Source organism: Schistocerca americana, chromosome 5, assembly GCF_021461395.2.
Source record: "Schistocerca americana isolate TAMUIC-IGC-003095 chromosome 5, iqSchAmer2.1, whole genome shotgun sequence".
NCBI classification, from domain to species: domain Eukaryota; kingdom Metazoa; phylum Arthropoda; class Insecta; order Orthoptera; family Acrididae; genus Schistocerca; species Schistocerca americana.
The window spans coordinates 538178330-538191652 of NC_060123.1; the positions used below are offsets into that span (position 1 = coordinate 538178330).

The 13323-nt window shown below is 44.8% G+C and overlaps 1 pseudogene; it reads left to right on the forward strand.

Moving 5' to 3' along the window:
* Window positions 1-598: 598 nt before the first annotated feature.
* LOC124617464 lies at window positions 599-716 on the forward strand (annotated as a pseudogene).
* The last annotated feature ends 12607 nt before the right edge of the window (window positions 717-13323 follow it).

Here is a 13323-nt window from a genome sequence, read left to right on the forward strand (position 1 = left end):
AATCTTTAAGTTGGACACTTGTAGAAGTGAATAGCAGAGAAATGACGAAGGCAGCTTTCTGCAGATGTTCAGACAGACAATGTAAGGACACAGTGCAGGTAAAGCTGGTTCACTGTAAGATCAACAGATATCAGGAGCATGCATACATTCGACAATCTCATATTGGACGACGTTATGATTTAAGCCCTTATGGTTCTCAGAGCCTGAGTTATGCCAGTTTTTCTGTAATTATTCTTTCATTTACTTCAATTACTTTGTAAATGAAATAACTGATCCCAATGCAAAAAAGGCAAAGAACAGGTTGGCGATCAACATAAAAAGGGCTTAGAAAACTCAGAGACAAATTCGGACTGGAAGTCAACAAATTCAAATGTTTACAGGAAGATAAGACAATCAGAACAACAACTGGAGTCAGATGATAGGATGAGACGTTAGAAGAGGTACGAGTAGGATGAATAAAAGATAAATAGGAGTAGTTACGTTAAAGTTGTCGTTAGTAGGTCTAAAACGAAACATATACTGCAGTGAACTATTAAAATTACGAAATACACGTAATTTAAGAAAAACACTATTTTTAAGAAGGTTACAATTTTGTGGTGGCAACGGCCTCGCCGCAGTGGATACACCGGTTCTCGTCAGAACACCGAAGTTAAGTGCTATCGGGCGTGGCCGGCACTTGGATGGGTGACCATCCGGGCCTCCATGCACTGTTGCCATTTTTCGGGGTGCACTCAGCCTCGTGATGCCAATTGAGAAGCTACTAGACCGAATAGTAGCGGCTACGGTCAAAGAAAACCATCATAACGACCGGGAGAGCGGTGTGCTGACCACACGCCGCTCCTGTCCACATCCGCGGCTGAGGATGACGCGGCGGTTCGATGTTCCCGATGGGCCACTTGTGACCTGAAGACGGTGTCCTGTGCTTTACAATTATGTTATAGTGTTCATACCAATTAATATTCCAATTCCTGTGCGTGATTGTCAACATCCAAGGTAAAGAAGAAAAAAGGGAAGGAACAGATGTAGTCATTTGAAGACCAAAATCTAAATGTGAACGACCTCTGATGACATATTCAGGGCTTTTAGTGGCATTCGATCTACTCCGGTTAGGCTAGGATGTGCGTTTCAATCTTATCAGCTTCTAATACATTTGCACTCACAGGTAAAACTCATCTCGTAACCATGAGAAAGCGTTGTTTTCAAATTAAAATAATTAATGCACCAACGTAGGAAAACTCTTACTGCTCTGTTATTGCATTTCACTTTACCCGAAATTATCACAGTTTAGTAAGCTATCAGTTATGTTCCTTGAGACCTAAACACGAACCACGTTGTCAGCTGGTTACGCATCCACATAAATGAATAGTACAGACTACCAGATACCAGTTTCATCACAGGTATGGCAGCAGTGCTTCCTGTAACCTTGTAGAAGCGGTTCAGCTATTTTCACCAGTCTGCTCATCAGAGTCGTGGCTTAAATTGTTTGAACATGTGCTTGCTCTTCATGCAGCACACTCTTGTACTGAGACCGTCTCGTCACCAGTCGTTCTATAGTCACTCTACTGCAGATCTGTTGGTATGATGCTCACACCTCCCTCGCATGGGCGGCGTACGAGATGAGGGGGGGGGGGTGGGTGGAAGGGCGGAAAGTCGATACATACGCGACCAATATTTAGTGAGGGTTGGAACGTGTATCGGAAAGACAGATTACACACCGTAGGAGGTGGTGTCTTCCTTGCAGTTGACAAAAATTTTGTGTCTACTGAGGTCGAAGTAGAGTGTGATTGTGAAGTTATCTGGACACGTTTAACAGGGCTAGTGGAAGTAAAGTTAATTGTGGGGTGTTATTACCGGCCACCAGGTTCCACCGTGGCAGTTGTAGAATCATTCAAAGGGAGTCTCCATTCTGTATCGCATAAGTACGCGGATCATGCTATATTAGTCGGAGGCGACTTCAACCTACCTAGTATAGACCGGGATGTCTATGGATTTATTACAGGCGCTACAGACAAGCCGTCGTGTGAATTACTTTTAAAGATTTTATCCGAAAACTGTCTTGAGCAGCTAAATCGACAGCCAACGAGTAATGGAAATATTTTAGATCTGGTAGCCACGAACAGACCAGACCTCATCGACGGTGTCAGTGTTGAGACAGGGAATAGAGATCATGATGTTGTCATTACGACTATGGTTACGAAAGTTAAAAAGTCGGTCAAGAAGCCTAGGAGAGTATTCTTACTAGAAAGAGCAGATAAGCAGTTGTTAGCATCGCACTTAGTAAATGAATCGACTTCATTTACTTCCGGTACGATGGACGTGGAAGAATTATGGGCAAATATTAAATCACACATTGGACAAGTATGTGCCAAAAAAGTGGGTTACGGACGGAAAAGACCCACCGTGGTTTAACAGCACAATATGGAGAATGCTCAAGAAGCAAAGGCAGTTGCACTCGCGGTGCAAGAAAGTTCGGGAGAATGAGGAGAGGCAAAAATTAGTGGAGATTCGTGCTGCTGTAAAAAGAGCGATGCGCGAAGCATTCAACCACTATCACCGTCATACCTTAGCAAAATATCTTGCTGAAAACCCAAGGAAATTCTGGTATTACGTAAAATCGGTAAGTGGGTCGAAGACTTCCATCCAGTCACGCGCTGATCAGTCTGGCCTGGCAACGGAAGACAGCAAAACAAAAGCAGAAATTTTAAATTTAGCATTTGAGAAATCTTTCACGCAGAAGGATCGTACAAACATAACAACGTTTGAGTCTCGTGCAATTCCCGTATGGAGGACATAGTGATAGACATCCCTGGGTTTATGAAGCAGCTGAATGGGTTGAAAATAAATAAACCGCCAGGTCCTGATGGGATTTCAATTCGATTTTACAGAGAGTACTCTACTGCATTGGCTCCTTACTTAGCTTGTATTTATCGCGAATCTCTTGCCCAACGTAAAGTCCCGAGCGACTGGAAAAAAGCGCAGGTGACGCCTGTATATAAGAAGGGTAGAAGGACGGGTCCTCAAAATTACAGAGCAATATCCTTAACATCGGTTTGTTGCGGGATTCTCGAACATATTCTCAGTTCGAATATAATGAATTTCCTTGAGACAGAGAAGTTGCTGTTCATGCATCAGCACTGCTTTAGAAAGCATCGCTCCTGCGAAACGCAACTCGCTCTTTTTCCACATGATATATTGCCAACCATGAATAAAGGGTATATTCCATATTCCTTGACATCCGGAAAGCGTTTGACTCCGTGCCCCACTACAGACTCCTAACTAAGGTACGAGCATATGAGATTGGTTCCCAAGTATGTGAGTGGCTTTAAGACTACTTAAGTGATAGAACCCAGTACGTTGTCCTCGATGGTGAGTGTTCATCGGAGGTGAGGGTATCATCTGGAGTGCCCCAGGGAAATGTGGTAGGTCCGCTGTTGTTTTCTATCTACATAGCCGTCCGGGGTGGCCGAGCGGTTCTTGGCGCTACAGTCTGGAACCACGCGACCGCTACGGTCGCAGGATCGAATCCTGCCTCGGGCATGTATGTGTGTGATGTCCTTAGGTTTGTTAAGTTTAAGTAGTTCTAAGTTCTGGGGGACTGATGACCTCAGAAGTTAAGTCCCATAGTGCTCAGAATCATTTGAACCATCTAACTACATAAATGATCTTTTGGATAAGGTGGATAGCAATGTGCGGCTGTTTTCTGATGATGCTGTGGTTTACGGGAAGGTGTCGTCGTTGAGTGATTGTAGGAGGATACAAGATGACTGGACAGGATTTGTGATTGGTGTAAAGAATGGCAGCTAACTCTAAATAAGGATAAATGTAAATTAATGCAGATGAATAGGAAAAAGAATCCTGTAATGTTTGAATACTGCATTAGTAGTGTAGCGCTTGACACAGTCACATCCATTAAATATTTGGGCGTAACATTGCAGAGCGATATGAAGTGGGACAAGCATGTAATGGCAGTTGTGGGGTAGGCGGATAGTCGTCTTCGGTTAGTTGGTGGAATTTTGGAAAGATGTGGTTCATCTGTAGTGGAGACCGCTTATAGAACACTAATACGACCTATTCTTGAGTACTGATCGAGCGTTTGGGATCCCTATCAGGTTGGATTGAGGAAGGATATAGAAGCAATTCAGAGGCGGGCTGCTAGATTTGTTACTGGTAGGTTTGATCATCACGCGAGTGTTACAGAAATGCTTCAGGAACTCGGGTGGGAGCCTCTAGAGGGAAGGAGGCGTTGTTTTCGTGAATCGCCACTGAGAAAATTTAGAGAACCAGCATTTGAGGCTGACTGCAGTACAATTATACTGCTGCCAACTTACATTTCGCGGAAAGACCACAAAGATAAGATAAGAGAAATTAGGGCTCGTGCAGAGGCATATAGGCAGTCATTATTTCCTCGTTCTGTTTGGGAGTGGAACAGGGAGAGAATATGCTAGTTGTGGTACGAGGTACCCTCCGCCACACACCGTATCGTGGATTGCAGAGTATGTATGTAGATGTAGATGTAGAATGACACAATTGCTATGAAGGAAGATCAAAGCAATTCATCAGTATTATCGTTTTCTTAAAAAGAAAATTAAAAAAATGAACAGAAGAGTGATGAGAAGCAATAACTATTACAGATTTTATTCCAATTTTCTCAGTTTTACGAGTACCTCCACACTGAAGCAGAATACATAGCTACAGGAAATTATCACCTGGTTTCTAAATTGATCTCAATATAGCATGTAGTCCGTTGTGCTCTGTACACGGTTCCCTGATTCTTCCCCACAAAAAAGTTAATCATAGACTAGGATTTCACTTGTCACAGCTTCGAAACATCACTCAATAAAAAAAAAACGTAAGCAATATGAATTTTTTGAAAGTATTATTGTAAAATAATAGGTTTCCAGCGATCTCCATGTTTTAAAAGGTTAGCTCCGTACTTTAAACTTCGAAATACGTTGTTTTTTCTGACGGATTATTTTCACTTTACTGAAATGGTTTTAATAATTGATCTAATACAGTATTTAAAAATGTAGATATCTTCGTCTGTTCCATATGTAAAGCCGAACCCAGTGTCACTGCTCTACGATGACTAAAGTAGTATCTGTGGTCAACAGTGACACAACAGAGGCTCAGTCACGTAGCAGTTAGTAGTCTGCACTAATTGCTGTTGAATTAAATATTAAGAAACATTGATAGCATAATTGTAACAAATTTTGGAAACACGAAATATCTATCCGCATCACTGCTGGATGAATATGATTGTTTTACATTATGCTCTTGACATGGTATTTAATTATTGTTTCTGACTAACTGCTTAAATTTCTATTCTTACTTTTCATAGCCTTGCGTCTGAATTCTTAAATGTGTTTTTGATGTTTGAAAAATAAAGGAAATAAAATCGTATTTGTAATAGGCTGTTTATTTAAAGTTCCAATAAAAACAAAGCAGAATTTAGTTCAAAAACTCTTCAGTTTGAAATAATTTCCATAGTTGCCTACGACGTAATACATTATAATCACATACAAATTGTCACTAAATTTAAATGTTTTTATGATATAAGATTTTTATACTTTGTAACTGCAAAATAGGTTTTAATCCAGACTTTATTTGGCACGCTTTACGAGTTCCCAGTGCCACTGAATATATGGTGTGAGCTATCCAGAATGCTCCAAAAGGTTGTTTAAATGGGATCTCCCGTTTGGATCTTCTTGTGATCTATACCCTATGTATCGAGCAGTTCGCTCCCTCGCCTCCTCCGCAATAATTTGATGTTGACGCCCGTGGTCCTAATGTCACTGATTCGAGCTGAGAAATTCCAGTAACGTTTGACATTCTCAGCAGTCTTTATATATTCATGCCATTCTCCATCCGTATACATATCTTATCTCTGTCCTAAAAAGAAGATCACATGGCAATGAAATTTGGCTCTCATAGGCATACAAATACCGGATTGGAAATCTTATAGCGTTGCATCAACGTATTCCATAAATGTATTCCATTTGTGACAGTGTAATTCATTCAGCTCACCATATTTCTTCATTTGGTACAACGGTGTGCATCAGAAATTTAGGCGGAGTTGAACCGTTACAATGGTGTTGGCCCTGGAAACGACGACGGGCAACACACGCGAAGTAAGAGCGTATTCTGGTGTCCCTGCGCTTACCTCTTGTGAGAGGAAGCAGAACAGCTGCAGGTCGATGTCATGTTGGGCCCACGGCTGGTGGCGCAGTGGAGGTGGCGAGTGAGCATCACTGCGAGCCTGGTCTCCCGTAATTAACAAGTCACTCCCGCGGGAACGCGAAGCTGTTCTCGCCAGCAGCAGCTGCAGCAGCAGCAGCAGCATTGTTCTCGGCACGCTGCCGACCCCCACCCCGCCTCACCAGTGACACCGTGTTTTACTTGGCACTCGCTGTGCCACGTCGCTCTTCATTATCCTTAAACTTGTGGCAGGCAGGTAACCACATCGTAGGCAAAACTCACGCTGAAACAGAAGTAGGACGGCTCAATACAGAAAGCTCATCAAATCGGGGAACGACCTCTGTGATCAAGACCTCTGCATCCATATTCGGGGTCGATACGTAGGTCAAGAAAGAGGAAGTTGCCTTCACCGAACGATATTTTTTGATAAGAGACAAAGGAAGCGAACTGAAAATAAGCCTCTTGTGTTATACACTGTTGGCTATTAAAGTTTCATCGAATATCTAATTGCCACTAAGTGTACTACAAGTTTGGAATGCGAATGATTTGCTCTACAGGGCTCAAAATAGGTTGGAGTAAGTGAGATCCCCTGCTACACCCGCAGTACTGGACAGATAGTTTAATGTGTGCAAAGTGGCCAAAATGTGTGCTGTCAGTTGCACTCTAACATACTACTATATTCATTTGACATACATTACAAGATTAAAGAAAACATTAAAAAAAGAGCAAGCCAAACATTAATTTTAGAATTCCCGGCTAAATGCGCCAGTTAATCTCGTGCCTCAAGGACAAAACAACCTTAATTTAAAACCGGCTGAAGGCTAATAAATTAAGACTCAAAAAACAAGAATTTGAATTTTAAAAGGCAGAAGGCCTCATCTTAAAACATTCCCCTAAATTAGGCTGAAGGTCCAAACAATCTCCTGTCCTAAGGGCAAAACAAATTTAATTTAAAATCGGCTAGAGGCCATACATAAACAAGCAACAAGGACAAATGAGAAAATGCAGCACATCAACGGCGCTCAGAAGTTTCCAAGGGTAGGCCTGCAATTCAAACACTGACGCTCGCTTAGGCAGTCGGCTCCACAATTCTCAATCCGACGGCAACCCAACCGACAGACAATCAACGCACCAAGCGACAGGATAACTTCCGCTCCACCCAACCAGCAAACAACAGGGTGTCCAATTGAACAACGGAGAAGTTATCGGCGCCCACAATGAATTACACATTCGGCTGTCAAACTACAGGCCGTACTGGACAGCTACAACACGACGAGGGAAATACGCTGCCTGAATTTACGTAAACAGCCAGTGCAGGTAACCGGAACGTTAACGCCACAAGGCAGAAAATTCCGCTGATGCACTTCAATTCTAAAATAACCAAGCTAAAATCCACAGGACGGCGGATAAAATTTCCCCAACATGAAAACACACGTTGTGGCTCGCGGGAATGTCCCAACAGCCCACAACGAAATCCAAACAACACAATGTGAACAGTCGTGACTTGTTGGTAGATTAAGTCAAAACTCAACTTTCATGTCCAGGATCGGTGAGCCACGGACCTCGTAGCAATGGGAACAGCAACGCACACTCCGACGCCGAATGGACCCCGCCAGCGGCGACGGCCAGGAGACTTCCTCGCTGCTCCATGCCAACTGACCAACTGACTGCACACAGCACAGCCGGAAACTATAAGCGCGAGGCTAAAAATAGTACAAGGGTCCTAATATCGATACACGTTGCTGCTGCGACTCATGGAGAGAGAGCATAACAGCATGATCGCGATAACCGCGGGAGACTAACCACAGAATAGCACCCAAGGTTTAATGCAAAGCATAACACGATCCCGGCACGGTTTAGTAAGTTCTCTACTTTGTAGTACTCTTCGTCAGTCTTCTATCAGAAAGTGATCACTCTTTAAAAAAAAGTAATGAGAAGTAGCGTAGAAGCGCAGCGGTAACCTTGTACCACCACCACACCAGGGAAAGCCACTTGTTTTGGCAACCTGACTAGGTACTGGGTTCTAGTGAAACAAATGGGCAGTGGAGGCATATAAATATGTTAGGATCTCGAGTTACGGATTACTTGTCATCGCAATCCAGCAACACCACCACAATCCCAGAATGAGGCCGTACAGAGAGAAGACTGGTCTATGTCTCCTGCAGCCATGGGTGCAAGACCTCCAGTCTGCACTAGGTCCTTCGCATGTTTAGGTGTCACAGTCCTGCTGACCTGCCGTCCAAGTCTGCCGCCACCGACGCTGGGTTCCTAGTAGGACTTGGAGCTACTGTTCCAGCCACCGGCCGATTTTTATCTGAGTCCAGCGAGTTGTACCTGACACACCGCAGACTCCAGAGGCTGTCACAGCAGCCGACTGCACAGCCGAGTGGCCGTTTCCCGGGTGAGACATCATCACAGCACAACACGATACGTCGCAGACGTCAACAGCCGTGGCCAACAGGTTGGCGGCCTCAACTGTGCGGGGTGCCGGGTCAGCAGCACCAGGCACAATCCGACACCCTCCATCAGCCGCAGCCAACCAGGAGAGGCGTGTCTGCCGCACTACGCCATGTATCGGAATCAATAAAAGTTCTTCCCTGAACTCCACGGTCTGTCACCACCACTCATTCACCACTCGACCGCTTCAACTTCCTGCCTGCAAGGAAATGTTTAGCATTGGGTTTCTCAATCACAAATCACATTTTCATATTGAGTAGCCTCGTATAAGAAGGAGAGGCATGGAATGTCAGCAAAACAATACCTTTGCCAACACATCGCAATGGCAGGATGATAGCTTATCGAGACAGGATGGTCATTTGCTCTACCGTGCAGGGTCTTAAAGGGATGTCTCTTACTCTCAGCACGTTTTCAGCTACACAAGTGTCCACATGAACAGTGCGGCAGAGTCAATTGTTGCAGTAACCCTTGGCATAGCAGCAGTGCGCCCAACGACGACACTGGACATGGCTGTGGTACGGTGTATAGCATTACAAAGATGGAACAGCCACCAAATGCGATTTTATACTGCGTGTCAGAGAGTGCAATTAGAGAATTTTGAATGCGGTATGGCTGTTAGAAAAATCTGTGAAGCTATATGTAGAGTCATTGTTTAGATACAGTAGCGATTAGTTAACTGATATGATATAAATATTAACGGCAGCACAAAATAATATAATAGCAGTAGGGTTCGTTGTCATTAGGAAGTTAAGGCAGAGACTCCGCAGCGGAGTGTGCGCTGATATGAAACTTCCTGGCAGATTAAAACTGTGTGCAGGACCGAGACTCGATCTCGGGACCTTTGCCTTTCGCGGGCAAGTGCTCTACCAACTGAGCTACCCAAACACGACTGACGCCCCGTCCTCACAGCTTTACTTCCGCCAGTACCTCGTCTCCTACCTTCCAAACTTTACAGAAGCTCTCCTGCGAACCTCGCAGAACTAGCACTCCTGGAAGAAAGGATATTGCGGAGACATGGCTTAGCCACCGCCTGGGGTATGTTTCCAGAATGAGATTTTCACTCTGCGGCGGAGTGTGCGCTGATATGAAACTTCCTGGCAGATTAAAACTGTTTGCCGGGGCGAGACTCGAACTCGGAACCTTTGCCTTTCGCGGGCAAGTGCTCTAATTGCCCGCGAAAGGCAAAGGTCCCGAGTTCGAGTCTCGGTCTGGCACACAGTTTTAATCTTTTCTTCTACTCCCCATAAAACTGCATTCCAATTCCCCATTGAGCCGTGCTAAGAATTGCTGTTTTGAAGAACGCGCCGCACCGCGTAGTGTGAAACAGTCGCCCTCCGTTTCTGGCGGTGGCGCCGCTGTGGCAATCGCAGCTTTGGTGTCTCCCTCTGGTGGGAAAGGGGAAAGGTTGCCTGTTCGCGTACATTTAAGGGGCGCTATAAGCTCATCAGTCGGTCAGCCTCGGTCAGTCTCTCGTACCCAGCTTGCTAGTCAGTCTCTCGTCCGCATTTGTTAGGCAGTTAGTGTCTGTCTGTCGTTCGGAGTGCTAGTATGTCTGTCGTTTGGATCACCCTTATAGGCCGGCAAAATGAGAGTCTTCCCACTCCGCCAGTAAGAGACCGCAGCGAGTGGTCGCCCGGTCGGGGCTTAGTTCCTGCATCTGAGTCTGCGCGTTAGGCCGCGAGTCTGCTCTAGTTTGCTCAGGCAATGGTCATTGGCGGTTGGATCGATTGGTTGGTCGGTCGCGCACATAGACACAAGATGACTTGTCCGTCTTGAGCGTCGGCGCATGTGAAGTCGCCACGTGAGTCCAGTGGGCCGCGGCGTATAGCGAGGGGTCGTGACTTCACGGTCGACACGAGAGCAACAGGAGCCAACCCACGCCATCAGTCTGGGCAGTGCGAGGTGCGAAGCTGTGAGACGGGAGATCGGCGCGCCTTACTGCGTCCGTTGAAGCGGCTGGCAGCGGACGGTTCGAGACAGCGATATGGTGGTGCTGCGCCAGGTCTTCTCGAGAAATCGCAGTCTATTAGAAGTTTAGTGATTGGTGATATGTTGTTTGATTTACTCCTGTTAAATTCTACTTGTTTTCTTGGTAAGGTCACCAGCCGTTTTGCTTTGGGGTCGTCCCACCATTCTTCTCCGTTTGCCCACCCACGGGAAGGTGGTTGTTTATAAATTGGGTGGTCCGTTTTTCCCTTGTGGAGTAGGGGCGGGTTAGAGCAACCTGCGGTTCGGGTAGTTCGGTAATCTCCCTATCAGTCTACCGTACGTTAGTAGCTGCCTCTGTCATGTTTGTAGGATTTGGTGTGTTAACGAATTTATTGCTTGGGGTGTAACGGCATAATATCTGAAATATGTTTTGATCTTTGGAAACTTTGATATTATTGCCTATGATATTGAGAGGCGGTATCTGTGTACTATAGGGCATCTTAACTGTTGTGTGGCCAACCTTGTAGAATTTCATTTAAGATTGCATTTCATGGGCTTTTATTTAAATGATCATTTTAGTATATAAATTTGCCACCCTTTCACCGTAAGACTTTTCTTAGAAGTTAAAATCAAGTTGCACCTTCGGTGGCAAGGTTAATACCTTAATTGTTAGTGTTTTGTACCATTTCCATCCCTCATACGGGGAGGTGCATAGTTTGTGTGCTTTCGTAAATTGTTAAACCTCTTAGTTTAATGTTATCTGGTGTGTTGCAGATTAGCACCAGTGTAGTCTTTCAGAGGCTTTTGTGAGCGGTCGTAACTACGGCCGTGTCAGAAGGGAGCGGCAAGGTTCTGTGCCTGAAAGCTCATCCGGTCAAAACGTGTTTCTTTCTGCCTCTGAATAAATGGTAACTTTGATATTTAGAGGGAGCTCTCTGATTCTAATTTTAAATCTGTTTCTTTTAAAAAATGCTTTTAGGCACTATTAAAGTGAATAAAATTCCCATTTGTTAAAAGGAATTTGGCTATGATTTCATTAGTTACTCCCTGGCAACTACTTCCATGCTTACATAGAGTGATTAAATGTGTTAATGTTCTTGATGAATCGCTAGTAAATAAAATAAATTCTTAAGAATATTCTTTGAAAATAAATCGCGGTTCACCCATGACTATTAGATTTTCATCCCCCTTTGCGTACTGTATTACCCTTTCAGTATCCTCATACATCTTCTATATCTCTTCATCTGCAGCTTGAGACGTCGGCATGTATACTTCAACTATCGTTGTCGATGTCGTTTCGCTGTCGATTCTGATAAGAACGATTCTGTCACTGAACTGTTCACAGATACATACGTTCTGCCCTACCTTCCTATGCATAACGAATCCAACTCCCGTTATACCGTTCTCTCTTGCTGTTGGTATTAACTTTTACTCATCTGAACAGAAATCCTTGTCTTCTTTCCATTTCACTTCATTGACCCCCACCATATCTAGATTGAGCCTTTCCATTTCCGTTTTCAGATTTTCTAGTTTCCATACCGCGTTCAAGCTTCTGACATTCCACATCCCGACGCGTAGGACGTCATCCTTCCTTTGATTATCGAATCTCCCCCTTGGCAGTCCCTTCCCGGAGATCCGAATGGGGGGGGGGGGGGGCTATTCCGGAAACTTTTGCCAATGGAGAGATGATCATGACACTTCTTCAATTACAGGCCACATCTCATGTGGATACACGTTACGTATTTTAATGCCGTTGTTTCTATTGAATTTTGCATCCTCTTGCCTTTAATCATTGCTGATTCTTCCGGCTTTACCATCAGGTTCCCACCCCTAGGACAAGAAAGTGCCCTGAACCTGGCCCGCTCCTGTACCCTCTTTAACAAGGCCGTCGGCAGAACGAGGGGTGACTTCTTATGCCTCCATATATTACGAAGGTGAAATAACAGTGGTTTTCTTTCTTCCCGTCTTTGCTGCATTAATTTACTGGACGGCTGCTTATCCTGTCGTCACCGAAATTCAGCGCGAATATTTAAAATAGTGAAGACCAAACGCGCGCACCACTCGCCTATTACTGTCTCACAAGAAACAAATCGTGATAATGATTTTTCATAATGGACGGTCGAAACTGGTAAATGATGCTTTGGACCTCTGTGGCACAGCGTTGTTTTCATACAGCTGTTTCATAGATCAGTCGTTCCTTATGATCCTGCAAGAGCGGGACCAACGACGCCGAAGAGAATCGTTCATCGTGACAGATGTGCAAGCCTTGCGCAAGTTGCTGCAGATTTCAGTGCTGGGACATCAACAAGTGTAGCGTGCGAATCCAACGAAATATTATCGATGTGGGCTTTCGGAACCGAAGGCCCACTCGTTTTCCCATGATGATGGCGCGATACAAAGCTTTACCCCAAGCCTGGGCCCGTTAACACCGACTTTGTACTGTTGATGACTGGAAACTAGTTGCCTGATCGGAAGAGTACCGTTTCAGATTGTATCGAGTGGATGGACGTGTACGGGAATGGAGACAACCTCAAGAATCCACTGCCCAGCATTTCATCAGGGAACTGTTCAACCTGGTGGAGACTCGGTAATGGTACGGGGCGTGTGCTGTTGGAGTGATATGGGACCCACGATACGTCTAGATACGACTCTGACAGGCAACATGTAGGTAAACATCATAACTGATCACCTGCATCCATTTACGTCCATTGTGCATTCCGACAGACATGGACAATGCCACCA